This window comes from Rhinolophus hipposideros (genome assembly GCF_964194185.1).
Source record: "Rhinolophus hipposideros genome assembly, chromosome: 10".
Classification (NCBI taxonomy): Eukaryota; Metazoa; Chordata; class Mammalia; order Chiroptera; family Rhinolophidae; genus Rhinolophus; species Rhinolophus hipposideros.
In genome coordinates, this window is record NC_138056.1 from 85,644,912 (window position 1) to 85,657,492 (window position 12,581).

The following is a 12,581-nucleotide window of genomic DNA, read 5'->3' on the forward strand; positions in this document are numbered from 1 at the left end:
AGTGATTTTCCCAAGATTGCACAGCCTTTAGGTAGCAAAACTGGAACTTTTCTGACTCATACATCTAGTGCTCTTTCCACAAATAACAGCTCATGTGAACAATCCGACAGCGGATTCTCAAGGAAAAGTATTCATAATAACTGTTTTGTGCCTCAAAGTTCATCTGCCATTTTTAGGGAAGCCATCTGTCTGAGAAATCTAAAAAGTTGAGGAATTTAAATGAGAAAACGTGCCTTCATGTCTGGAAAAAAGATGGGTAACAGATTAATGAAGCAGCATTGAAACAGCAGTAGAAGGGAGATGAAGATTACACATACAGTGAAGAAGTAGGCTTGACCAGAAATCTAACCCTGAACAGAAATGAATTGCCCTTATCCCTGGTTAACAATCTATAAACTTTTTAGTGATTCATAAAATCTCCAAGTTAAACCCTGGAACAGAGAGGTTTCCTGGAGGGAAAGAAGCAGGCTGACTAGAAAAGATAAAACATAAGGAAAAGAATTCTATCATGGGAGAGGCAGATTACAGAAGTGAAGAAAAAGATATGCAAGAGACAAGAAAAGCAGCAGGAGAAAAAGAAAAGCAGTCATGGTCATGGAGAAAAGAAAAGAAAAAAAAGGTAAACAACAATAAAAATCAGTTGTTAGAAACTCAGAAAACCAGCGGATACCCCAAAGGAAGGATCAGCAGTGTCCTTGCATGAATGTATTACCATGTGTTTCTGAAAATAGAGTGTTTAACTCCTTTGTGAGCTTCTAGGTCAGAGATCAATCTAAAATCAGAATGCTGGGGGAACTTTTTAAATGGTGGTACGATAAAATAGAGTCTTTCTGGTATGTAGGTCCAAAGAATTCAGTTCCAGGAGCCTGAAAGAAAAGGAGTTAAGGAAACTTGATCCTCTTTGTTGGCTTTCAACTTTCAGAGAAATGCAGCTCTAAAGGAAGGAGAGGTAGAGCTCGAGTTTTGAAGTCTACAGCAAATTGCAAAATTTGGTGAGAGGTAGAGTTACCAAAGAGCTTAGGGATACAGTGAAAAGCAGCAGGGGAGGAATCGGGGCAACTACTGAACAAACTGCCTGTTGTCAGGAGCAGAAGAATCTCTGCCCCAGGTAGCCAGATGCCCTGTGAGCTGGCTGCCAGCCCTGCTCTGGGGGTCAGCAGCTGCCCTGACCCCATTCCTCAGCAGAGTTCAAGTTCCTGGCTGTATGCCCAGCAACGCCCAATTCCTTCCAGTTAGCAGGAGTGGCTCCAGTCACCCAGTTCCCCTCCCTGGGCAGGGAAGGAAGAGGCCAAGGGCTGGACTAAGTAGAGAAAACTAAATAAAAAGGGCATTTGCCCCTAAGAGTCCCCATGCCAGTCAGCAGGACTTTGATGGAAGCTGGAGGCATCCAGGTAAGGCCTAAGTTAGTGTCTAGGCAAGTGAGAGAAAAGGAAGAGGAGTTCGAGAGAGTAGAAGGAAGAAAAGTGAAGTTTTCAGAGACATCACTTCTAAACTTTTCCTGAGAAAATTCCTGATTGTCATTAAATTTGTGGCATAGCAATGGTTTTGAAAGCACATCATCTGTCCCAACTCCCTACACATGTCCCCAAAATATTTCTAATGAATACCTGGACCTTGGCCATAAGAAGTTCACTGGGCCCTCAAAAGACATAAAGGACAACTGACCTGTATCAATATTTGTTAAAATTTTTCTCTTAACATCCTGGGCAAAAATGTTTTTCTCACCACAAGATGAAATTAGCATTCTGTGAAGCAAGGAAACAATTTAAGGTGGTCCAAATATAGTATTTGTTTACTCAAAAGTTTCCATCCATGTCTTTCTTATTAGTTAAAATTTTGTTAAATTTCTATTCTATGCTGGGCTGGATATATAAAGTGGAATAAGACATTTCTGCCTAGCGGGGGTGGGGGGAACCCAGAATCTAAAGAGCATTGGGAGGTAGAGTATGTAAGTAAATAAGTAATTAGCAAATATTTGTGACTTTTGAACTGGGTCCATGAAGGATGAATGGGAATTCTAGAAAGAGAGGAGAAACAAAGGCATTCCTGTTGGGACAAATGGGTGGGCATGTGGAATCCATGGGACCTCCGTGCAATCCCTCAACCATGGAGGATGGGCAACCCAAGAGTCTAAATGAATAGGGTGACAAAGGAGTGGGAATATGGTATCCACTGACATATGCAAGCAATTCCTCAAACGAGAGTGGCAGGCCAGGAGGCTGAAGAGAGAGGCAGGGCCCCAGATGTTGAGGGTCCTCATTCACCATGAAAAAAATAATTAAGGAAAGCCTTGAGACATCAATCACCACGTCGTTCTCTACCAGTTTTCTTATAAAGCCCCTGGCCTAGGAGCTAGAATGAAAATACAAACTTAATGTAGGTTTTCAAAAGACTGAGGGACTCCCAGGCTTCCTTGACCAACAATTCCAATCTATAGCTCTTTTCTTTTTTTCTAACTTCCTCTGGTTTCGTGAGTTTTTTAAAGATGAGAGAGGGTGATGAGGATGTCAGAGTCCTAGATGAGAGGTGGCTCTTGGCCCCAAAAGAAAAGATGTGTTCCCTTTGGTTCTCCTCCTTGCCTCAGGTTTCCTAGAGATACTCCAAAGTAAGTCTGAATCTGAGACTGAGCTCTAACAGCTTAGAAAAACCATGGGACAGAATGCAGTCCTATCTCCCCGCCTCGTTGCAGTTCACACACCTCTCCAGCAAAGCCTTAGGTTGCTTTCTTAATTACAAAGGAGAGGCATCACGCTCTTATTGACCAGCCCAAGGAAGAGACTCTGAACTCTTAAATTATTCTAAAGAGAAGCTAAATGGATTTGCACAGGGCTAGAGCAATGGGGTGTCTTTGAAAATAATTTTGATAATTTCAATCAAATTGCTCTCCCAGGAGAATAAAGGAACCTTGACAAATGTATTTTTCTATCTTCCTGTTCACCATATGTACCACATCTAAATAACGGGTAAGAGTTTACATTTGTTGACAAAAGAAGGTCCATCCTAAGAAAATGTTTAAGAGTTTAAGCCAAACTGACGACAATTACTGAGAAGCAAAATCTCAACAACTGAGAAGATGCTCCGAAGAATGGTAGTTTTACAGCTTATCAATTAGAATCAAAGGAGGAGATATAAGGAGGTGGTGGAGTGGTTGCCTGAAATTAATTGGTGGTAGATTAGAGAGGCAGGAGAAAGCAAAGCAGGGAAATCTCTAAGGTTGGATAAAAAGTGCAATGGAGAGACACATACTTCTTTTACACGGGTGGGTACAGGATAGTTAATAATTAACATTCACAGCACATAGAGATGGTATGTGGGCAACAAGGTAGCAATGAGGGGTTTTGTGGTCTGTGCTCTGGTGGAAGGTTGTACTTTGAGGAGTACAGAAAAGAGGTTACTCTGACATTCCAAAGGTATGCTACCTTAGATGCAAAAAGTCAATAAACAGGCTTATTTAAGGTAAAGATTGACCTTTGTCAAAAAAGCTACAGGCCCAGGATATGACTATCCTCCATGACTCACTTTTAGTTAGGAATCTTTATGTTGACACCATCCTATGTCTTTACTTTCAGTCTCTGAGTTTGTAAGGCCCCCCATGCAGGCCTCCCCTGAGCTTGTCAGGCTTAGTCAGACCCTCTTTTCATCAACAGTTTCCCCTTTTGGTAATAAATCAATCCAAAGAATGCATTAATGAACAAACCTTTGCTTGAATAGTGTGGTCCCAGGGTGCTAGGAAGGTTCATTCCTAGGAAGTCTTAGTATCAGCATTTGTCTTGCTGAAGACTGGACCATAGGGATGGAACAAGACTATAACTTTAGACAGCAGCCAAGGCCAAATGTTTTTTCAAAAGGGCATTCCTTTTTCAAAAGGAAAGGCAGGTGAATGGGAGACAGTCAGATCGTATGTCTTCATTAAAAATATTCTGGATCACAAATATTCTAATCTTTGAGCTATCTTGTAATGGTCGCTCACTCTCATGTGAAAGGACTCATGAGGCACAAAGGAATAGAAGTTAGAAAGTTTATTTAAGAAGAGAAACACTGGCAGAGGAGTTGCCGGGGGTAGAGTCTAGAGTAGACTGCTGCACTGAGTTTCTGTTTAGCTGGGGTTTCATACTTTTCAAACTAGGATGTAACTTGCTTCAACCTATAGTAGAATCTTCTGCTGTGACACCGAGAAAGTACATGAACTCTAACAGTCCCAACATACAGAGGTTTATATAATTATTAGCAAAAAAAAAAAAACCTTACTTCTTACTCTTGTGGAGATTTAGTTTCCTTAAGTAACTCAGGACCTTATTAGGACAGTAGAAAACATAGAAAATTATTCTGATGACATACATAATCTTTGCTTTTCAGGCAGAAAACTTTTTTATAATATTAGTAGCAGACTAATAGCTCAAGAAATTTGTCCTACTTAGTAGAGAGAGAAAACTCAACTCTACTAGCTTAGTTCCTTTTTTTTTTTTAAGTTAAGGATATTGAGTTTAAGAGGTTTGTTTTTTTTTTTTTATTAGTTTCAGGTGCACAAGACAAAGTAATGCTTAGACGTTTATCATTTATATCCCTCACACTGTGTGGACCCCTCTCCCCCCATCCACTACCCCTCTGACATCGCACAGAGCCATTACATTTCCACTGTCTCTATTCCTCATGCTGTACTCCGCTTCTTGTAGGTATATACATATGTATATATACATATATATATAAAATTATAGTTGACATTCATTATTGTTCAGCTTCTGGTGTACAGTGCAATTATCAGGCATCCACATCATCCCTGAGGTGGTCTCCCGAGGTATTTTTTATAAAGATTTTATTGGCGAAGGAGAACAGGACTTTATTGGGGAACAGTGTGTACTTCCGGGACTTTTCCAAGTCAAGTTGGTCTTTTCAATCTTAGTTGTGGAGGGCACAGCTCAGCTCCAGGTCCAGTTGCCATTGTTAGTTGCAGGGGGTGCAGCCCACCATCCCTTGCAGGAGTCTAGGATTTAACCGGCCTGCGCTCTAACCAACTGAGCCAACTGTCCGCCCCTAACAGATTTTTAGTTAAAGTTTTTGGGGGTGACAATTGTTAGTAAAGTTACCTTGGTTTCAGGTGTACAATTCTGTGATACATCATGTATATGTCACATTGTGTGTTCACCACCCAGAGTCAGTTCTCTTTCCATCATCAAATATTTGATCCCCCTTACCCTCATCTCCCACCCCCCACCCCCCTTACCTCTGGTAACCACTAAACTATTGTCTGTGTCTATGAGTTTTTGTTTCTTATTTGTTTGTCTTGTTCTTTTGTTGTTTTTGGTTTATACATCACATATCAGTGAAATCATATGGTTCTCGACTTTTTCTGTCTGACTTATTTCATTTAGCATTATAATCTCAAGGTCCATCCATGTTGTCACAAATGGCACTATTTAATCTTTTCTTATGGCAGGATAGTATTCCCTTGTGTATATATACCACAACTTCTTTATCCAGTCATCTATAAAAGGACACTGGTTGTTTCCATGTGTTGGCCAACATAAATAAAGCTGCAATGAACATCAGAGCACATATATCTTTATGAATAAATGTTTTCAGATTTTTTGGGTAGATACCCAGGAGCCCTCTCCTGGTCATATGGAAATTCTACTTTTAATTTTTTGAGGAACCTCCACACTGCCTTCCATAGCGGCTGCACCAGTCTGCATTCCCACCAACAGTGTATGAGTGTTCCTTTTTCTCCACAGCCCCCTAGCACTTGTTATTATTTGTCTTGTTGATGATAGCCATTCTGATGGGGGTGAGGTGATATCTCATTGTGGTTTTTATTTGCATTTCTTTGATGATTAGTGATGTTGAGCATTTTTTCATATATCAATTGGCCTCTTTGGAGAAAAGTCTATTCCACTTCTCTGCCCATTTTTTAATTGGGTTGTTTGGTTTTTTTGTTGTTGAGCTTCATGAGTTCCTTATATAGTTTGGCTATTAGCCCCTTATCAGAGGAGTTGTTTGCAAAAATCTTCTCCTATTTCTTTGGTTGCCTCTTTATTTTGTCGATGGTTTCTTTTGCTGTGCAGAAGCTTTTAAGTTTGATATAGTCCATTCATTTATTTTACCTTTTACTTCCCTTGCCTTTGGAGTCAAATTCATAAAATTCTCTTTCAACCCAAGGTTCATAAGCTTAGTACCTATGTTTTCTTCTATGCAGTTTATTGTTTCAGGTCTTATGTTTAGGTCTTCAATCCATTTTGAGTTAATTTTGGTACATAGTGACAGATAGCAGTCTAGTTTCATTCTTTTTAACATGGCTTTCCAATTCTCCCAGCACCATTTATTGAAGAGGCTGTCTTTTCTCCATTGTACATTTTTGGCTTCTTTGTCAAAAATTGTCTGTCCATATTTATGTGGGTTTGTTTCTGGGTTCTTGATTCTATTCTATTGGTCTATGTGTCTGTTTTTCTGCCAATACCATGTTGTTTTCATTATTGTTGCCCTGTAGTACAAGCTAAAGTCAGGGAGTGTGATACCTCCAGCATTGTTCTTTTCTCTTAAAATTGCTTTGGCTATTTGGTTTTTTTTCTGGTTCCATACAAATCTGATGATTTTTTGTTCTATTTCTTTTAAAAATGCCACTGGGATTTTGATGGGGACTGCATTAAATTTGTATATTGCTTTGGGTAATATGGCCATTTTAACTGTGTTGATTCTTCCAATCCATGAACATGGAATGTCTTTCCATTTCTTTCTGTCTTCTTTAATTTCTTTTAAAAATGTCTTATAGTTTTCAGTGTATATGTCTTTCGCAATCTTGGTTAAGTTTATTCCCCTAGGTATTTCATTCTTTTTGTTGCAATTGCAAAAGGAATTGTCTTTTTTTAAAAATTTCTTTGTCTGAGGTTTCATTGTAAGTATATAGGAATGCAATGGACTTTTGTATGTTGATTTTGTAACCAGCAACTTTACTGTATTCATTTATTGTTTCTAATAGCTTTTTGGTGGAATCTTTAATGTTTTTTATATATAGCATCATGTCATCTGCAAAAAGTGACAATTTAACTTCTTCATTCCCTATTTGGATGCTTTTTATTCCATTTCTCTTGCCTGATTGCTCTGGCGAGGACTTCCAACACTATGTTGAAAAGCAGAGGTGATAGGGGACAGCCCTGTTGTGTTCCTGAAAGTAGAAAAAAGGGCTTCAGTTTTTCACCATTAATTATGATATTAGCTAAGGGTTTGTCATATATGGCCTTTATTATGTTAAGGTATTTTTCTTCTATATCCATTTTATTAAATGCTTGAATCATAAATGGATGTTGCATCTTGTCAAATGTTTTTTCTGCGTCTATTGATAGAATCATATGATTTTTGTCCTTTATTTTGTTTATGTGGTGTATCACACTGATCGATTTGCATATATTGAACCATCCTGTGCCCCTGGGATAAGCCCCACTTGGTCATGATGTATAATTTTTTTAATGCATTGTTGCATTCAATTTGCTAGAATTTTGTTTAAGATTTTTGCATCTGTATTTATCAGAGATATTGGTCTGTAATTTTCTTTGTGTGTGTGTGTTATCTTTACCAGCTTTTGATATCAGGATAATGTTGGCCTCATAAAATGAGTTAGGGAGTATTATGTCCTCTTCAAACTCTTTTGGAAGAGTTTGAGTAGAACAGGTATTAGATCCTCTTTGAATGTTTGGTAGAATTCACTATTGAGGCCATTAGGTCCTGGATGTTTGCATTTGGGAAGGTTTCAGATGACTGATTCAATTTCCTTACTGTTGATTAGTCTAGTTAGATTTTCCAGTTCTTCGTGATTCAGCCTAGGAGGCTATATGTTTCTAAGAACTTGTCCATTTCTTCTAGGTTATTGAATTTGGTGGCATATAGTCCTTCATAGTATTCTTGGATAATCCTTTTTATTTCTGTGGTGTCTGTGATAACTTCCCCTTTTTCATTTCTGATTTTGTTTATTTGTGTCTTTTCTCTTTTTTTTTAATTTATCAGGGTGACAATTGTTAGTAAAATTACATAGATTTCAGGTGTACAATTCTGTATTACATCATTTGTCTTTTCTCTTTTTATCTTAGTGAGTCTAGCAAAGGGTTTGTCAATTTTATTAGTCTTTTCGAAGAACCATCTCTTTGTTGCGTTAATTTTTTCTATTGTCTTTTTGTTCTCTATTTCATTTAGTTCTGCTCTGATTTTTATTATTTTGTTCCTTTTGCTGACTTTGGATTTCCTTTGTTCTTCTTTTTCTAGTTCTTTAATGTGTAATGTGAAGTTATCTATCTGGGATTTTTCTTCTTTCTTGAGCTAGGCCTGTAATGATATAAATTTCCCTCTTAAAACTGCTTTTGCTGCATCCCAATAATTTTGGTAGGATATATTTTCATTTTCATCTGTTTCTATGTATCTTTTGATCTCTCCTCTTAGTTCTTCTTTCACCCACTAATTCTTTAAAAGTATGTTGTTTAATGAGAAACAAAAACTCATAGACACAGACAATAGTTTAGTGGTTACCAGAGGGAAAGGGGGGAGGGGAGTGGGAGATGAGGGTAAGGGGGATCAAATATACGGTGATGGAAGGAGAACTGACTCTGGGTGGTGAACACACAATGGGATTTATAGGTGATGTAATATAGAATTATACATCTGAAATCTATGTAATTTTACTAACAATTGTCACCCCAATAAACTTTAATTTAAAAAAAAAGAGTATGTTGTTTAATCGCCACATGTTTGTGGTTTTTCCTGCTCTCTTTTTGCAGTTGATATCCAATTTCAAAGGCTTGTGATCAGAGAATATGCTTGGTGTGATTTCAGTCTTCTTAAATTTGCTGAGGCTAGTTTTATATCCCAATATATGGTCTATTCCTGAGAATGTTCCATGTACACTAGAAAAGAATGTGTAGTCTGATATTCTAGGATGAATGTAGTCACACAACAGCCTAGCCAACCATTCTTCCATGTCTTTCCTTAAGGAAAGAAGAGTTTGTGAGATTGTGCCTTTCTGGGACTCTCTTCCATCCTTGTGTTTACACCTTATGTCTCTCTGTCTGATCCCCAAAAGATGGTTTGCAGCCAAAAACGGATACGATATCTCACAGGAGATACAACCTAAGCCAGGCGGAACCGAGTGGGGACCCCCAATGAGCTGCCTTAGACAAATATGGGAAGGGGCCTTGCCTCCCCTTGCCACTGCCTGGGAAAAGCTGTTGCCGGCTCTGGCTTTTCCCTTGCAGCTGTTTGTGAGAGAAGTCATGAGGACAACAAAGATTAGTTCTCTCCACTTATCTCAACAGAGCTGTTACAATATGAGAGATTTGACCCTGAGAAGGTACATACCTTAGGTAAGACATCATGGGACCTTGTGCTTCAGCTGTTTGAAGGATAAAATAATTGGCTTGGGATGTTTCTATAACATGATAAGTGAGTCTCACAGACCTTGTAAGAAACAATGTTACTTTCTTGTGGTTGTATACCTATCAGTAAAAACCCTCAGTCAGCCTTATTCTGGGCTCCAGTCCTCTGAGACTGAGAGACCCCTGGCCTTCTGAGAGATTTAACAACATTAAGTCTCTGTTTGTTTCTTTCTTAAAACTTAACCCAAACCGCCCCTTCTCACATCCTCACTGCCCTTGTTGCACAGGACGCGACAGATGAAGTGCTCTATAAATGTCAATTGTGTCCATTTCATCTGATGTGTCATTTAGGCCTGCTATTTATTTATTTATTTTCTGTTTGGGTGATCTATCCATAGCTGTCAATGATGTATTTAAGTCCCCTACTATAATTGTTTTTTGGTCAATTTCTCCCTTTAGTTCTGTTAGTAGCTGCTTTGTATATTTCGGCGCTCTCTGATTGGGGCATAAATATTGATGGTTGTTATCTCTTCTTGTTGTATAGTCCCCTTTACCTTATGAAATGTCCATCTTTGTCTCTTGTAACATTTTTTATCCTGAAGTCTGTTTCATCTGATACCAGTATAGCTACACCTGCTTTTCTCTGGATACCATTTTCTTGGAGTGTCAATTTCCATCCTTTCACTTTGAGTTTATATTTGTCCTTGTAGCTGAGATGTGTCTCTTGGAGGCAGCATATGGTTGGGTTTAGTTTTTTGATCCAATCTGTTACTCTGTGTCTTTTTATTGGTGATTTCAGTCCATTTACATTTAGGATGATTATTAATATATGAGGATTTCTTATCATTCTAGCTTTGGTTTTGTGGTAAGACTGTGTCTCCATTGTTTCTTTGCCTTTTCTGTTGCTGTCTATTACTTCAGTGTGGTGGTATTCTATGATTTTTCCCTCTGTTTCTTCTTTTTTTGTTATATTTCAGTTCTGGATTTTTTTTTTTTTGAGTGGTTACCATTAAGTTTATGTAAAAGAAAGTTTCGTATTTAGAATATTCCATTTTCTTCAGCATGCTTTCTTTCTCCATTTCTTTGTGCTGGCTCAGACCTTTACTCTCATCCCTTTTATGTTTTTGTTGTCACAAATTATCCCTATTTATTCTGTGAGTTCATTTCTGTGCTGCTGTAGCAAGTTGTCTTTTTCCTTTTTTTTTTTTTTTTAAGTATCTTTTTTCTTCTTTACCCTGTGTCTTAAGTTTAAGTGTATAGTGTCCTATTTGGTGTAGGGGTTGCTGTTTCTTACTTCTGTCTGTTTGTAATACTACTCACAGTTTTCTGTTCTTTTGCTTTTTTGTTTCAGGTCAAATAACCTTCAGTATTTCTTGTAGTGCAGGTCGTGTATTAGAAAATTCCCTCAGTGTCTGTATGTTTTGAAAGGTTTTTATTCCTCCTTCATATCTAAAGGATCTCTTTGCTGGGTATATTATTCTTGGCTCCTAATTTCTCTCTTTCAATAGTGTGAATATTTGATTCCACTATCTCCTGGCTTGTAGAGTTTCTGCTGAAAAATCTGATGATAATCTAATGGGCTTTCCTTTGTAGGTTACCATCTTCTTTTCCCTGGCTGCCTTGTGGATTCTTTCGTTGTTAATTTTTGACAGCTTCAATATAATGTACCTTGGAGAAGGCCTGTTGGGATCGAGGTAATTAGGTGTCCTATTTGCCTCTCGGATACAAGAATCCAGTTCTTTCCACAAGTTTGGGAAGTTCTTGTCGACTATCTTTTTTAATATATTTTCTTGTCCCATCTCCCTTTCTTCTCCTTCTGTTATGCCCATTATTCTTATATTGCTTTTTCTGGTGGATTCAGAAAGTTCTTGTAGAGTTCTGTCATTTCTTTTAACTCTGAAGTCTCTCTCTTCTTCCATCTGTGTCATTTCCAGATTTCTGTCTTCACTGTCACTGTTTCTTTCCTCCATGTGGTCAGCTCTATTACCTAAGTTGGCTATTTCATTCTTCATTTCTTTCACTAGTTCTTAATCTCCAGAAATTCTATTTGGTTCTGTTTTAAAATTTCAGTCTCTCTGGTAAAATGTTCATTTTGTTCCTTGATTGTGTTTCTGAGTTCATTAAACTGCCTGTCTGTTTTCTTGCATCTCATTGAGTTTTTTCAAAACTGCAATCTTGAATTCGCTGTCCTTTAAGTCACATATTTCCATGTCTTTCAGTTCACTTTCTGGAGACTTTTCATTTTCTTTCTGAGCTGTCTTGTTACCTTGGTTATTCGTGGCAATTAAATCATTATTATTTCTCTTCCTAGACATCTACAGGAGTGGGTTCTGCAACAGGTTGGTAAGAAGAGGTCTTTCTTTTGCTTTCCAGTAGGTGTTGGTGGAATGCTTTATTTTCTCTCTGACTGCAGCCTTTTATTCTCTCTCATGCTGTAATGTTATATTTTCTCTGCACTGTTCCAGCTTCTCACACAATGCGGGGAGGGGGAGGTTGTGTTTCAGCAGCTCTGTTTACTCCTACAGGGATCCACCTAGATAAGTGGAGGCATGGGCGGGGTGGGTTGTGAGAGATGGCTCTGAGCAATGGGGGCAACCACCAACATAGCCAGTCCTGCACCCAGGGCTCCCTCCCCTTCACTGGAACTAGTTGAGCCATGAGTTTGTGGCTGCAGGCTGCAGTTCTCAGAACTGCAAATATTCTGTTCTTTTGATCTGACATTGCTAATGTTCAGCTTCTAGCACCAGTAAGGTGGGGGTGGGGCGAGCTCTGGGAGGGTAGTGAAAAGTTGGCTACAGTCCGTGCCTAAGCATTCCATCCTCTGCTTGGCAGTGAGGGCTTAAAATGCCGCTTTTACCCTTCTTCCCTCAGTCTTTTCTTCGAGGTCTCTTCTGTGAGTGTTGGCTTCAGCCGTGTTATATGCTGATTTCTCAGGCAGGACTATGGGTCATAAGGGTAGTGCTAGCAGTCTGAATGCTTCCCTCTCTCATGACTGCGGTAGCTCCGGGATGCAGGGAGCTTGGAGCTTGCTGCCCGTGCATGGCCCGTGTCTCTGCACTGCTTTCCCTCCTCCCCTGCTTGCCCAATTTGCCCACCTTTAGATGATTTCAGTTTTGCATCTCTTAGTCTTGCCTGTCTGCTGTGCAGGGAGTCCTTTGTGGAATTATAGTTGTTCAATTTGTTGTAAATTCCAGGGAAGATTTCAAGAGGCTCACCTCACTCCACCATTTC

At 38.9% G+C, this 12,581-nt stretch overlaps 1 protein-coding gene across 1 annotated transcript in view; it reads left to right on the top strand.

Annotated features, from left to right (window-relative positions):
- CD3E (CD3 epsilon subunit of T-cell receptor complex) overlaps positions 1-12,581 on the top strand; it is a 53,656-nt gene that overhangs the window by 915 nt on the left and 40,160 nt on the right. The gene's annotated exons all lie outside the window — the stretch shown is intronic.